The sequence below is a fragment of the Lygodium microphyllum genome, chromosome 10, assembly GCF_053477565.2.
Source record: "Lygodium microphyllum isolate KBCC chromosome 10, Lygodium_microphyllum_v1.1.10, whole genome shotgun sequence".
Taxonomy (NCBI): domain Eukaryota; kingdom Viridiplantae; phylum Streptophyta; class Polypodiopsida; order Schizaeales; family Lygodiaceae; genus Lygodium; species Lygodium microphyllum.
In genome coordinates, this window is record NC_141144.1 from 133,277,554 (window position 1) to 133,292,305 (window position 14,752).

The window sequence follows — 14,752 nt, forward strand, 5'->3', positions numbered from 1 at the left end:
AAAGAGGCAAGCATTAGAACGAGTCCAAAGGTACGTGAGAAGAGAGAAATCAAAAATCAAGGCTGAGAACGAGCTAGCAGCAGAAGCCGCCTTTGACGCCCTTGCGGAACTCTTTACAGAAGTCCCAATGGCACATCAAGCCCTTCCTCCTGCTGGAGGTCCACTTCCAAGCCAGATCCGTCCTGGAAATATTGATGATAGGCCAGCGAATGTAGTCCCATTGCCAGTTTTTAAGGGAGAGTACAATGAAGACCCCGATCTTCATGTAGCAGAGTTTATGGTAGCATGTGTGGCTAACAATGCCAGAACCCCTGAGCATTGGTTAGCAATATTCCCCGCCACTTTCAAGGGCACGGCGTTTCAGTTGTATGAGAGACAAGCAGCAGGAACTTTTGGCACATGGGACGACCTGAAGTTGGCCTTCCTCACTAAATTCAGGCGTGAAGGTTTTGAAGAGCGGATGCGAGAGGAATTTATGAACCTAAGTCAATCTTCTGGAGAAAGAGTGGAAGCTTATGTCTCACGAATGGAATCCATCCTGAAGAGATGGACTAACCATAATTTAGATGATGGCATTCAGAAGGGGGTGTTTCTCAGAGGATTACAACCAGAAGTCCGTAAGTTTGTGGAGCTGCAAAGACCAGCCACACTACAAGCTGCAACAGAAGGTGCAAGACTGTACGATGAAGTGGAAGCTAGATTGGCGATGAATTCAGGAAGAGGAGTCCTACCTCCTCTGATGCCAGGAATGATGTACCCACCAAATGCAGTTCCAGGGACTGTTCCCTACCCTTACCAACAGATGTCCCCGGTATCACAGTACAGTGCACCAAATCCACAGTGGCCACAATCCATGCCTCAAATGGTGGTTCAACCACAACAACAATGGTCCCAACCAATTTCCTCAATGCCAAATCAGCAGCAACAGTGGAATCCTACCAACTGGAGCCAACAGCCAACAGTTCAAACAGGAGCTCTGAATCAGAACCATAATAGAGACCCCTCTGTACCAGCCCAGCCCGTTTATGCAGTGATTACAGAGACTCCTCAAAACCCTCCTGCCAGTGTCTCAGGAGGAGAAAGCTTGAAGGACTACTTATCTAACTCAGTTGCAAACATCAAAAAGGAGTTGATGGATGTGATTACAGAGCAACTACAGACGTTGAAAGTGAATACCGCTAGCATATCCAACGTTGCAGGAGCAGGAAGAGATGTGATGCGGTCAAATACTTGGTGTGGTAAGTGTCATCAAGCAGGCCATTTAGCCACCGAATGTACACGAAAACCAACTATTCCTGGGGCCTTCTGTTCCTACTGTTTGTGGAAGAACCATACAGAGGACATTTGCTCTCTGAAGGAGATGCATGATAGGAGAAGGAAGGAAGAAGACGCAAGATTCAACTTGTTGGAATCCAAAATGACAACACAGGATATTGGACCCAAGCCTAGAGAGTTTGGTCCTAATTTCGGACCCAGAAGATTTTCCTCTCAAAGTTACAGAGGAAGACAGTCTGGCGGTGGTCAGAGATCAGAAGTGGAATGTTACAGATGCGGAGAAAATGGACACATTTCACCAAATTGTCCAAATCCTCGAAGGTCAGTGGATTACAAGCCCTTATGCAGTCGATGCAAAGGAGAAGGCCACACTGCAAAGGACTGTCCAAGCCCAGCCCCAGTGAAAAACAGTGCTACTGATAGTCCGGCCAAGGCCCAAGAGCCTACCTCTAATTTAGTGGAATTGGAAGTTGCTGCCATCACGCGTGCAAAGCAGAAGGAACCACCTGTCCAGAAAGAAAATAACTCTTTAGCCAGAACAGTGAAGTTCAATCTTCCACCAGAAGAACAGAACAGAACAGAGCCTAACAGTGCCGTACAAAGCCCTACAGTGCCACAGAGAGTTACAGAGACAGTTACAGAGACATGACCAGAGGTCCAGGATACAGAAGAGGAGGAAGTGCCACAAGTGGCAGAAGAAGTTCCTGTAATTCCTCTGTTGGAAGAAAGAGGGAAAATGAAAATGGGTGTTGCCCCATTCCCTAACCGGTTAGAGAACCCAGTGGATCCTATTAAGGAATACGATCTGGTCAGAGATCTAGATACCTTTAAATCAAACCTCACATTCCGACAATTATTGATGTTGTCTCCCGGTTGCCGGAAAAGGTTCAAAAGTATACTGACAAGAAAACGTGGTTTAAGGATTGCTCCCTCAACAGCAACAAAGTCCAACAAGGCTCCAGAGCCTATAAAAGAAGTGGATGTGGCTAATGCTTTTCTAGATCCGGGTACTCCAGAGACTGGTGTGTGGATAGAAGGTTGCTTTATTTCAAATGCACTGATTGATGGTGGTTCATCAGTGAACATTATGACGGATGTTACAATGAAGGATCTAGGCTTACAAGGTGTGCAACCAACCCAATGGCTCATCAGACTGGCGGACCAGAGTAGAATCAAGCCTTTGGGCATTCTCCCATATGTGAAGACTACAATGGCTGGAAAAGATTATTGGCTAACCTATTTGGTGGTGAAGCCAAACTCTTATGGTACATCCTACCCTCTGTTACTGGGCAGACCATGGCTTTTTGAAGCCCGAGCAAGGACGGATTGGTTCAAAGGAACCTTGACTTTGGGTAGAGGACCCAACAAAGTGGTGCTGAAACTGTATGGTTCTCAAAAAGGACATGGATCCACCTCCTTGGAATTATCTTCTGACTCCCCTAATGAGGCTACAGATGGAACATCAGCAGACGAAGATGCTATCAAACAGATCCTTCCCAAGAAAACAGTGGCACATTCCTTAACAGTGGATACTGTAAGCCGACTTCCAAAAGATGCAAAGTCATTATCAATGGGTGAATACTTCCTGCCTGAACCAGGAATGACTTCTGAAATCATTTCTGACAGTGAGATAGAAGCATGGATGTACTGCTCTCCCTATTACATGGCCATAGCAGAGACAGAGACAGAGGCAAGAGAGGAAACAGAGAATCTATTCTTCTGTTACAGAGCTCCTACAGAGATAGAAACAGAAGCAGAGACAGAAGCAGAAGCAAAGACAGAAGCAGAGACAGGGACAGAAGAGGTTGGATATGAAATGGACGAAGAAGGTTATGAAAGTGAGCTAGAAGAGTTTATTCCACCCGAAGAGGATACATTTGAAGAAGAAGTTCCAGAAGCATCAGAAACAGACGAGCTCATGCTATGGGACAGAATGGTGATGGTACCATTTGGTCTGGTAAATGGATCTTCTCATATGCAAAACCTTTATAAGGAATGGATTAAGAAGAACAAGCCGTCTTTTAGCAGTGGCTCCTGCCATCCTAACCCATCCTTGCCAAAGAAAGATGATGATGATGCACCGTGCCAACAAGCACCAGTCCCACAAACCCAACAGGCATCAGAGGGTCCCTGTTATGTGACATTCCTGGATGTGTCATCTTTAGAAGAGGAGTCTTCAAGCCAAGAGGTAATTAATTTTGAAACCAAACCCGAAACGGCTCTAATCCCATTTCAAGATCTTAAGGAGCAACCTAAGTCTCCACCAAAAGAAGAAGTTGCTTCTAGTGGGACATCAGAAGAGGACACCACTCCCTTGAGGGAGTCGGATCTGTATCCAGAAGCAGTCCATGGGACCTTCATCCGTGAAGTAGAAGGTGAAAGGCAGTTAAGCTTTGTGGATGCAGAAGGCACTGAACGCCACTTGAAGGTGGGTAGCAGTCTCCTAGAAGAGGAGTTGTCAACCTTGTACAACTTGTTGAAAGAAAATTTGGACGTGTTTGCATGGTCCTACAAAGACCTAAAGGGGATTGATCCCACAATATGTCAACATCATATTGACTTGGAGCCTGATGCCAAGCCAGTACGGCAACGACAGAGGCGAATGAACCCGAATTATTCCACATTGGTGAAAGCGGAGCTGCTGAAGCTTCTGGAAGCCGAGTTCATCTATCCAGTGGCAAATAGTGAATGGGTTTCACCCATCGTGGTTGTACCCAAGAAGAATGGAAAATTGCGAATATGTGTGGATTTCCGAAAGCTTGATTCCAAGACAAAGAAGGATCACTTTCCTATCCCTTTCACAGACCAACTGTTGGACACAGTGGCAGGACATGAGCTTTATTCCCTTTTGGATGGATTTAGCGGATATAACCAAGTCCAAATCGCAGAAGAAGACCAATCCAAAACAACCTTCACCACAGAATGGGGGACCTACGCTTACCGAGTGATGCCATTTGGGCTCTGCAATGCCCCTGCTACTTTCCAACGAGTCATGATGGCTACATTTCAAAATCATCTGCACGACTTTATTGAGGTATATTTGGATGACTTCTGTGTCTATAGCTTGATCCGTGAACATTGGGAACACCTGGAACAATGCTTTGACCGATGCCGGGAGTATGGGATTTCCCTTAACCCCGACAAATGCATCTTTGGGGTCTCTTCCGGAGTTCTGTTGGGCCACATTGTCTCTGCACAAGGGATATCAACAGACCCTGCAAAGATTGAAAAGATTGCAGCTCTGACAGCACCCACCAACCTCAAATAGTTGAGGGGATTCCTAGGCCATGTGGGTTACTACATAAGGTTTATAGCCCATTTTGCAACAAAGGCAACTTCCTTGCACAAGCTTCTGAGGAAAGATGCAGAGTTTACTTGGACGGAAGAATGTGACAAAGCCTTCCACACTCTAAAGTAGTGTGTGATTGAGGCACCCATTCTGCAACCTCCTGATTGGACGAAAGAGTTCCATGTACACACAGATGCATCCATTGAAGGCTTAGGTGCTGTCCTCTGCCAGAAGGGCTCCTCGAAGTTGGATAAACCAATCTACTACGCAAGCCGAAAAGTCACTGATAGGGAACGGAACTATACAGTGACAGAGCTGGAGTGCTTGGCAATGGTGTGTCAAGAATCGCGTGGTGGAGGGGGTTGGTCAAGATGCTGTGCCGAACACACACAGAATGCACAAGGAGAAGCTCACTCAAGAGACAAGAAGAGAGATGGAGGCCAAAACGTTTTCTTGCTGATTTCCTCTTCTTCTTCCACACACTTCACAATGTACACAAAGTATAGATAAGATACAAGATAAAAGGAAAGTGGCCTACTAAGTCAAACAATGCATAACCGACTACACTAGTCGACTGGCGCTATAACTATGCCAGCTATAAATAGGTGTAACAACCTGAATATAATAAGTAGTGAGTCAGTGGCCATGTGAGAGTCATAATGACCACCGACGTGCTAAGTGTAGACATGTGGACCCATCTAACCAGGCGGTCCATCATCAATGTCCACATGTGTTGAGCTTGTCATCTCAACACTCCCCCTCAAGCTCAACTGCATCTCTGCAGCTCCAAGTAAGCTTCGAAACTTTTGAAGCTTCTCTGTACCCAATGCCTTCGTGAAGATGTCAGCTATCTGATCCTGTGTGCTGACATACACCAAGTCAATCTCACCTGCTAGTACCTTCTCTCTCACAAAGTGGTAGTGTACCTCAATATGTTTTGTTCTGGCATGGAACATAGGGTTCCTAGCCAACTGTATACTGCTCATGTTGTCACAATAAATGACAACTGGACCTTCCACCTGCACATCCAAATCAGCCAATAACTTTTGCAGCCATACTACCTCACATGCTGCAACAGCAGCACCTCTATACTCAGCCTCTGTACTCGACAAAGCAACTGTAGATTGCTTTTTGCTGCTCCAAGCAACTGCTGCACTACCAAGAGAGAACATGTATCCGTTGGTAGATCTTCTATCCGACATACTACCAGCCCAATCTGCATCTGTGTATCCAAACACATGTATGTCTGTACCTACCTCATAGAAAAGTCCATAATGTAATGTGGACTTGACATATCTCAATATGCGTCTCACTGCATCCAAGTGTGGTTTTCTAGGTACTTGCATAAATTGACTCACAAGACCAACAGCGTAGCTCAAGTCTGGCCTTGTAATAGTCATGTAAATCAAACTCCCCACTATCCTCCTGAACATAGTAGGGTCTTCTATCTCATCCCCAACATCAGCACTCAGCTTTACATTCTGCTCCAACGGGACTGAAAGTGGTTTGCATGCTGTCATACCATACTTAGACAACATATCCAAGCCATACTGTCTTTGGGACATCCATATACCATCATCACATCTGACCACCTCAATGCCAAGGAAGTACCTTAGCTCACCTAGATCCTTCATCTCAAACTTCATCTTCAAACAACCCTTGACTTCAGCAATCCCACTATCACTATCACCTGTAATAATCAAGTCATCCACATAGATGACTATGATGACCAAACCTGCATCTCCTTTTCTCACATAAAGTGAGTGATCAGCATCAGAAACATAAAAACCAATATTGACAAGATACTCTCTAATCTTGTCAGACCATGCTCTAGGTGCTTGCTTGAGCCCATAGAGTGCCTTCTTCAATCTGCACACATACGTGGGATGCTCTAAATCTTCATAACCTACTGGCTGATCCATATACACTTCTTCCTGCAAATCACCATGCAAGAAGGCATTCTTTACATCCATTTGCTGCAACCTCCAACCTTTGGCTGCTGCCAAAGCAATCACACATCTGACAGTTGCCATCCTAGCAACTGGACTGAAGGTTTCATCATAATCTATGCCATATGTCTGGGCATAGCCTTTTGCAACCAGCCTAGCTTTGTACCTGCTAATAGAACCATCTGCATTGTGCTTAATCTTATAAACCCACTTACATCCAATAGCTTTCTTTCCCTTCGGCAATGATACTAGATCCCAAGTCTTATTAGCCTCTAATGCAGCCATCTCCTCATCCATTGCTGCATCCCAATGAGCATGACCAACAGCCTCCTCAAAACATGTAGGCTCAACATCCTCAACTAGTTTCACCATATAAGCATAATGGTGAGATGCATAACCTTCAAAACCAAATCTTTTAACAGGGTATCTCACCCTGCTAGACCTGCGTACCATTGGATCACTCAATGGAGTCTTTGCATCAGCCCGTGCTCTCTGCACACCTGGAGTTCTCACTGAAGGAATGCCAAGCTCATCATCTAAGCTCTCTGAGCCACTGGAGTCTCCATCAAGAACTGCATCAATGCCTTCTGACACTTTATTCTTTCCTTTGTCTTTACCTATAGTGCTACTAGATGCACCTGAAGATGTAGAGGTGCTCCTTAGTCTCCCAGACCAAGGACTACTAGATGATGTCTCTGGTCCACTAAGAGTCCGTGATTCTTGCTTTTTAGCCTACACATGAGTGTCATGATCATCATCAACATCCAATGCATCACCACTAGATGCATACCAGCTGCTCATTTCATCAAAGATGACATCCCTGCTCACTCTGAACTTACATGTGACAGGGTTGTAACAGCGATACCCTTTCTGCTCTAAAGAGTATCCAATAAAGACACACTTTTCAGCCTTTGGATCCAGTTTCTTCCGCAACTCATCTGGCACATGAACATACGCAATGCAGCCAAATACTTTCAAGTGTGAAACATCAGGTTTCTTACCTGTAAAACATTCTTCGGGGGTCATACCATGAACTGCAGCTGTGGGAGTTCTGTTCATAATATAAACAGCAGTATGAACAGCCTCAGACCAAAAATGCTTAGGCATATTCTTTTCAGCCATCAAGGCGTGTGCAACTTCTGCAATATGCCTGTTTTTCCTTTTTGCAACCCCATTTTGCTGTGGGGTATACCTGCATGTGAACTGTCTCTTTATCCCATGAGACTTCAGAAAATCACTGAACTCATTTGAGAGGTACTCTCCCCCTCCATCTGACCTCAGGCACTTTACTTTCAAGCCTGTTTCTCTTTCAACTGTAGCCTTGAAAGTTCTAAAGTGCTCAAACGCTTCACTCTTTTCCTTCATAAAATATACCCAGAGCTTTCTAGAACAATCATCAATGAATGTGACAAAGTATGAACTGCCTCCAAGAGATACATTTTGTGTAGGCCCCCAAATGTCTGTATGTACAACATCAAGAATATTTCTGCTTACATCTCTATCATGTGAAAAGGATTGCCTTGCCTGCTTACCAAACTGACATGCTTCACATACCTTCTGAAATTCTGCAACTCTAAATGTAGGCAAACCTGTAACCAACCCTTTGGACTGCATTAGTTTCAGCCTTTGTACATTTACATGTCCAATGCGTTTGTGCCAAATTTCAATGTCTGCAACAACACCTTTTCCTTTGGCATACATAGCAGCATTCATAGTAGGAATTCCGGCATCTAGAGTGAACATACGTCCAACTCTACTTCCCTTTGCTACCAACCTGCACTTGTCATTGAAGTCTTCTACAAAGCAGCCCTTTGCATTAAATCTGACTTGTAGCCCTTGCTCTACCATTTGACCGATTGACACCAAATTCTTTGTAATAGATGGCACATGTAATACATCTGAAAGACTCTTTGTCTTACCATCATGCAAGGACAAGGGAACTTTTCCAATGTGTGAAATTGGGTGGTATGAGTCATCATCCGTCTGCACATAACCTGCATTCTGCAAATCCTGCATCTCTCCAAACCATTCTGCATGGCTGTTCATATGATTGGATGCACCTGAATCGACATACCAAACATCTTCATGTGTTCCCTTTCCTGTAACAGCATTCAGCATATGCTGCATAACAAACAGACGTTCATTTTTGTCTTCATTCTGTCGTGAAGACGATGCATAGTTTCCTTGCTGCAACTTACCACTTCGAATATCATCTTTCTTGGCATAGCATTGGGCTGCAATATGACCTGTTTTGCCACAGTAGTGGCACACAATACCATAGTTGTTAGAACCTCTATTCTGCCATCCACCTCTTCCTCTAAAGCTCCCCCTGCCTCTAAAGTTACCACGACCTCCTGAAACCTGCATATCGCCAAATTGCTGATTCAGTCTGTTTTGTTGGTTGTCACTACCACGTCCTGTACCACGGCCTCTTGAAGAGAACCTGCCACGTCCCCTTCCTGAACTGGAGTAGAAAGCTTGGACCTGTTCACCACTTCTTTCAGATGCCTCCACAGGCACTATCCAAGAGAAAGAGTGGAAGGATGGGAGAGCTTCTTACCCGTGGCTTGCTTGCTCGAACCTTGCTTCTTCCCCTTTGCTTAAACCTTCGAAATTAGCCTCTCTCAGTGGTGCGGCTCTGATACCATGTCAAGAATCGCGTGGTGGAGGGGGTTGCTCAAGATGCTGCGCCGAACACACACAGAATGCACAAGGAGAAGCTCACTCAAGAGACAAGAAGAGAGATGGAGGCCAAAACGTTTTCTTGCTGATTTCCTCTTCTTCTTCCACACACTTCACAATGTACACAAAGTATAGATAAGATACAAGATAAAAGGAAAGTGGCCTACTAAGTCAAACAATGCATAACCGACTACACTAGTCAACTGGCGCTATAACTATGCCAGCTATAAATAGGTGTAACAACCTGAATATAATAAGTAGTGAGTCAGTGGCCATGTGAGAGTCATAATGACCACCGACGTGCTAAGTGTAGACGTGTGGACCCATCTAACCAGGCGGTCCATCATCAATGTCCACATGTGTTGAGCTTGTCATCTCAACATGGTGTTTGCCCTGGAGAAGTTTCGCCACTATCTCCTATCCACCCACTTTAAATTTTATGTGGATCATGAGGCCCTGTCCTTCCTGATGAACAAAGCAAATGTGAAAGGACGAATGATGAGATGGCTCCTTTTATTCTAGGAGTTCGACTTTGAGGTGATTACTAAGCCTGGTCGTTCCCATGTTCTGGCTGATCATCTGTCGCGTATCCCACAAACTGCAGATGAGGAGCAGGATGATCCAGACCTCCCTGATGCTTCCCTATTTTTGGTAGAAACTGTAACTCCCTGGTATGCAGACATTGCCAATCTGCTGGCAACCCAACAGTACCCTCCTGGTATTTCTAGTTGGGAAAGGAAGAATCTCATGCTAGAATCAGCCCCCTACACCCTGCTAAGCGGTGCACTGTACAAGAAAGGCAAAGATGAAGTGCTCAGAAGATGTGTTGCAGGAGATGAGATTGGGATTGTTCTGAAGGCTTGCCATGATGAGCCATGTGGAGGTCACTTTGCAGGAGAAGCTACAGCCAGGAAGGCTCTGCTAGCAGGTTATTGGTGGCCTACCATCCACAAGGATGCCTATGATTACTATAAAAGATGTGATGCTTGTCAAAGAATGGGGAAACCCACGAAGACAGGTGTCATGCCACTGCAACCTATCCTTCCTTTGAAACCATTTGAGAAGTGGGGCATCGACTTCGTAGGTCCAATTGATCATCCCACCAGAAGAAGCAGAACCGATACATCCTCGTATGTACGGATTATGTTACAAAGTGGTGTGAAGCTAAAGCCCTAAAGCGGGACGATGGTAACAGCGTGGCCCTGTTCATGTACGAGAATATCATTACCCATTTTGGCAGTCCCTTAGAGATGGTAAGTGACAGAGGCACTCATTTCCTCAACAAAGTCATGGAAGAGTTGACAGAGTTGTATAAGATCCGCCATCGCAAGTCCACTCCCTATTACCCCAGAGCCAACGGCCAAGTCGAAGTCACGAATTGCATCCTCTGCTCGATTCTGACAAGAACAATTGCCGCACATCGTCGTGATTGGGATGATCGACTTACAGAGGCCCTCTGGGCGTATAGAACCTCCCATAAAGCAGCAACAGGACAGACACCCTTCCAGCTGGTGTATGGTACAGAAGCTGTTTTTCCTGTTGAATTGGAATTACCCTCTTTGAGAGTAGCTATCAAAGAGCGTTTGGGGGACGATGATTCACTGCAACGCCGTCTCCTGCACTTGGAATGTTTGGATGAAATTTGTAGGATGGCTCTACAGTGCATGGAAGCCACGCAAGCTCGACGTAAGGCTTACCATGATAGCTTCATCAAGCACAAGGAGTTCAAAGAAGGTGATTTGGTCCTAGCCTATGATTCACGATTTGGCAAGTTTCTTGGCAAGCTCCAGCAGCGGTGGATGGGCCCCTATAAGGTACTTGCTGTCAACCCGAATGGCTCTGTCCAAGTGTAGACCGTTGATGCCTCTCATGATCCCTTTCTGATCAATGGATATCGCCTGAAGAAGTACTTCCCTCCTTGGGGATCTTGACAATTACGGTCACTTGATCTTTTCCCTCATTGGCGCGGCACTGTACTTCTTATGATGCTACTTCTGATATCCGTTCTTCAGTCACTCCTGATGAAGTGGACGCAACCCTCTGTCCCCTCAAACCCCCCTTCCAGCCTTGATCTCTTATCCTCTATTTTCCACCAGCGACAGTGGCGAGGTTGGTCTTGATACATGGTCTTCCTACCATTCCCTTGGTTATTTCAAAGAGACAGAAAAGAAAAGAAAGAAAGAAAAAAAAAAAGGAAAAAAGAAGAAAAATATACATATCGGTCATGGGAGAAAAGGACTTAGGTCCCTGTCATGCCGACCTATTCTTCGAGAAAAGGTGGAAACACCCTCGGGAATAGGGGAAAACAAGAAAAAAAACACAAAAGAAAAACAAATCTGTTATGAGAGAAAAGGAAGCAATTCCCTGTCATAGTAGGCCTCGTTCCAAGAAAAGGTGCTAAACACCCTTGGGCGAGAAGCTGCCTGTGGAAAAGGTGGTAACACCCAGCAGTCCAGAAAGTGGTTCATTAATTGATATCCCCAGGATCCAATTCCGAAGCTACCTCCCTTGGTACGCTGTATCCTGGGTCTCTCTGCAAAGCGTCTACTTGTCCTCTAGCAGATGACATGTTCCTATCCAATACAATGTTCGATTTGATGGCTACCTCCCTGGGTACGCCTCTTCAATAACTGATGACGCGATCTTCATCGACAAACAATCAAGTGACGCGAGCTTTCATCCTAACCGGATGGGGAAGTGAGTCTGGTTGCCCTCTGTAACTATCAACAACGAGTGAGACAAAGGGTGGGGCGAGAGACCAGTCTTTTCCCTTCAAATCAAATGAGAGGTGAGAAGTGTGAATGAAGTGTTGCACCCACGGGATGGGCCTCTCAATGCACAAAGTACAATTTGTTTCTATGCACTGCACCATAAGGTTCCTTGGCCTTCCTTCTTGCACCGTATGCCGGCACAAGGCGGGATGCACTGTTGCACCATCAAATGCACACAAGGCATACAATCTTTGCACAAGTGACCGTGAGGATTACATCAACGGGTTTCAGGAAAAGGCTGCCCTCTTATATCTATCAACAGAGAGTGAGACAGAGGGTGGGTTGAGTGTGACTGGAGTTTCTTCAATCAATTACCGAGAGGTGAGATTGAGGGACATTACGACACTTGGAGTCAGGTATGTTCCCGTTTTCCTATGCACCCACGGGATGGGTCTTTACCGTCAACACAAGACACGCCACCCTGTTCTGTACATTGCATTGTAAGGCTCCCTTGCCTTCCTCCTTGCACTTATGCCAAACGGGTTGGACGCACTAATGCACCATCAAATATGCACCCTGGAATACTCATTTTTTCTGCACCATTCCCCCTTGTTGATTCCTCAACCGGGTATGAGATATGGGTTTCAATCCTTATTCCTCGAGTGATATTAGTCATGGGGCGAGTGACTGTTCTTTCATTCCAATTGAGTGACTGCGAGTTGAGTGTAGTATCCCTCATCATCAACAACGAATTTCCTGCGATTCCTTCAACCAGCTACCTCCCTGGGTGCTGCCGCGTGGTCCCTGCCATGAAGGACGTGCGCCGAGAAGATGCCTTGGTACCTCCAGAAGCCGACTACAACAGTGGACGTGCCATCAACACTCAAACTTGCTTCTTGACAAAATGGGCCAAGTTTTTCTAACCCTACACTTTGGTTTCTTTGTGACAGTCATGTTTTAAGTGTGGGGACGTTAGTGGATGGTCTGTGGCATGGTCCTAGGTCCCTGTTGCTCGGTTAACCCTATCCGTTAAGGTCTTAAGTGTGGGGACGCGTCCCTGCGCATCTACATTGCATACCCTTCTGCATATGCCTCAACCTGCTCATGCATGTTTTCCATGCCTTGCTTTTACCCTGATGGGGTCCCTTCCCACCCACCCATTCATTTTCCACCCACCCTTGGGGCTGTTCCCTTCCAGTTTTCCTTTATTCCCTGCTTTTGTGGTCCTGCCATGTGAATGTACCCTACGTTCACTGAAGTCCAAATCCAACCTTATAGCCCTGTTTCTCCCTTTGAACGGCCCATTTTTCCTTTTTACCTACCCCTATTCCGGTGCACGGTTTTCGAGTTATTAATTTTTGAAGCATTTTGTGTAATTTAGCCGGTTTTCCATGTGAATGCGCTTTTCTTGCTTCGAAACCGTGCTCTAACATCATAGCCCTGACCACCACTTTTTCCCTGATATTTTTCCTTTTTACGCCCTGTCATTCCAATACACGGTTTGTCCATTATTAATTTTTCGGTTTTTTACACATTTTTCGTGCGTATTTTTGACATTTTTCCATGTGAACCTGCCCTCTTTGCATCGGAACTCCAATTTGATTTGACAGCCGTGTCCCCTGTGCCTTGCCTCACCTTTTTCCTTTTTCTTCCATCCTCTTTCGCCTTCTGGATTTTTCCTTATTAATTTTTCAATGAGTTTTCGGGAGTATTTTTGGAGTTTTTTGCATGTGAACCCCTCCTACTTCCACCGGAACTGCGGTTTAACATGACCATCCTACGCCATTCCTTCCTGCGGACATTTTTCCTTCTTATTGCATGTTATTCCGGTGAACGGTTTGTCCGATATTAATTTCCGATTCCATTTTCGGGTTTGTTTTTTGGGTTTTTCCCATGTGAACGCATTTTATCTCCATCGGAATCATGTTTTGATGAGATAGGATTGTCGGGCACATCTTTCTGTACAGTTTTCCTTTTTTTTTGCACCTCATTCCGATGCACGGATTTTTCGATATTAATTTTTCATTGCGTTTTTTGGTTCGTTTTTTGTGTTTTTTGCACGTGACCGCCCTTTACCCCTCCCGGACTCTCCGTCGTATATTTTTCTTCTCTTCCGCCTGCCGTCTTGCCCACTTTTTGTTTTTACGCTATTTCGTTTTGATATCCGGATTGGGAGTTATTAATTTTTCTTTATTTTTACGTGTATTCGCGCGCCCGTTTTGCGCGTGAACGCGCCCTTTTTCGATTTTACGTGTCTCCACGTGCCGCGGTCGTGTTTGCATGACCCGTACTGTCATCCCGGTGCCATTTCAATCCCGTCACGGCAAATTTTTTTACCCCGCCCCACGCATGTGCGCGGGACGAGGGTACGCGTCCCTTTCCTTGGGCTCCCCCTACCCTACCCTACCCTATCCCACCCCTACCCTTTCCTTGGGCACCCGACCCCCCCCTATGGACCCCGCCCATATCCCTTTCCACCCCTCCCTCCCCCCCCCCTCCCCCTCCATGTCCTTCTCTCTCCTCGACCCCCCCCCCCCTTCCTCTTTAACCGCCTCCCTCTCTCTCTCCCTTCCCTCTGTGTTCGTGCTCCCCCCCTCCATATCCTTCTTCTCCTGCCCTCCCTCTCCTCTCTACCTCCTCCTTCCTCCCCGCCATTTCCACCTCCCTCCCTACCTCTTCTTCTCTCCTTCCTCCTTCCTCCTTCTCCTTCCGCTCCCGCTAGCGCCCTCCTCCCCGACCTTGCCCTGTCGTGCTTCTAACGACGCCTGCACGCGCCGCTGACGACGGACGAGCAGTAGCGCGAGTGCGAGGCCTTCTGGATGATGGTCGCCCTCCTCCAAGATTTC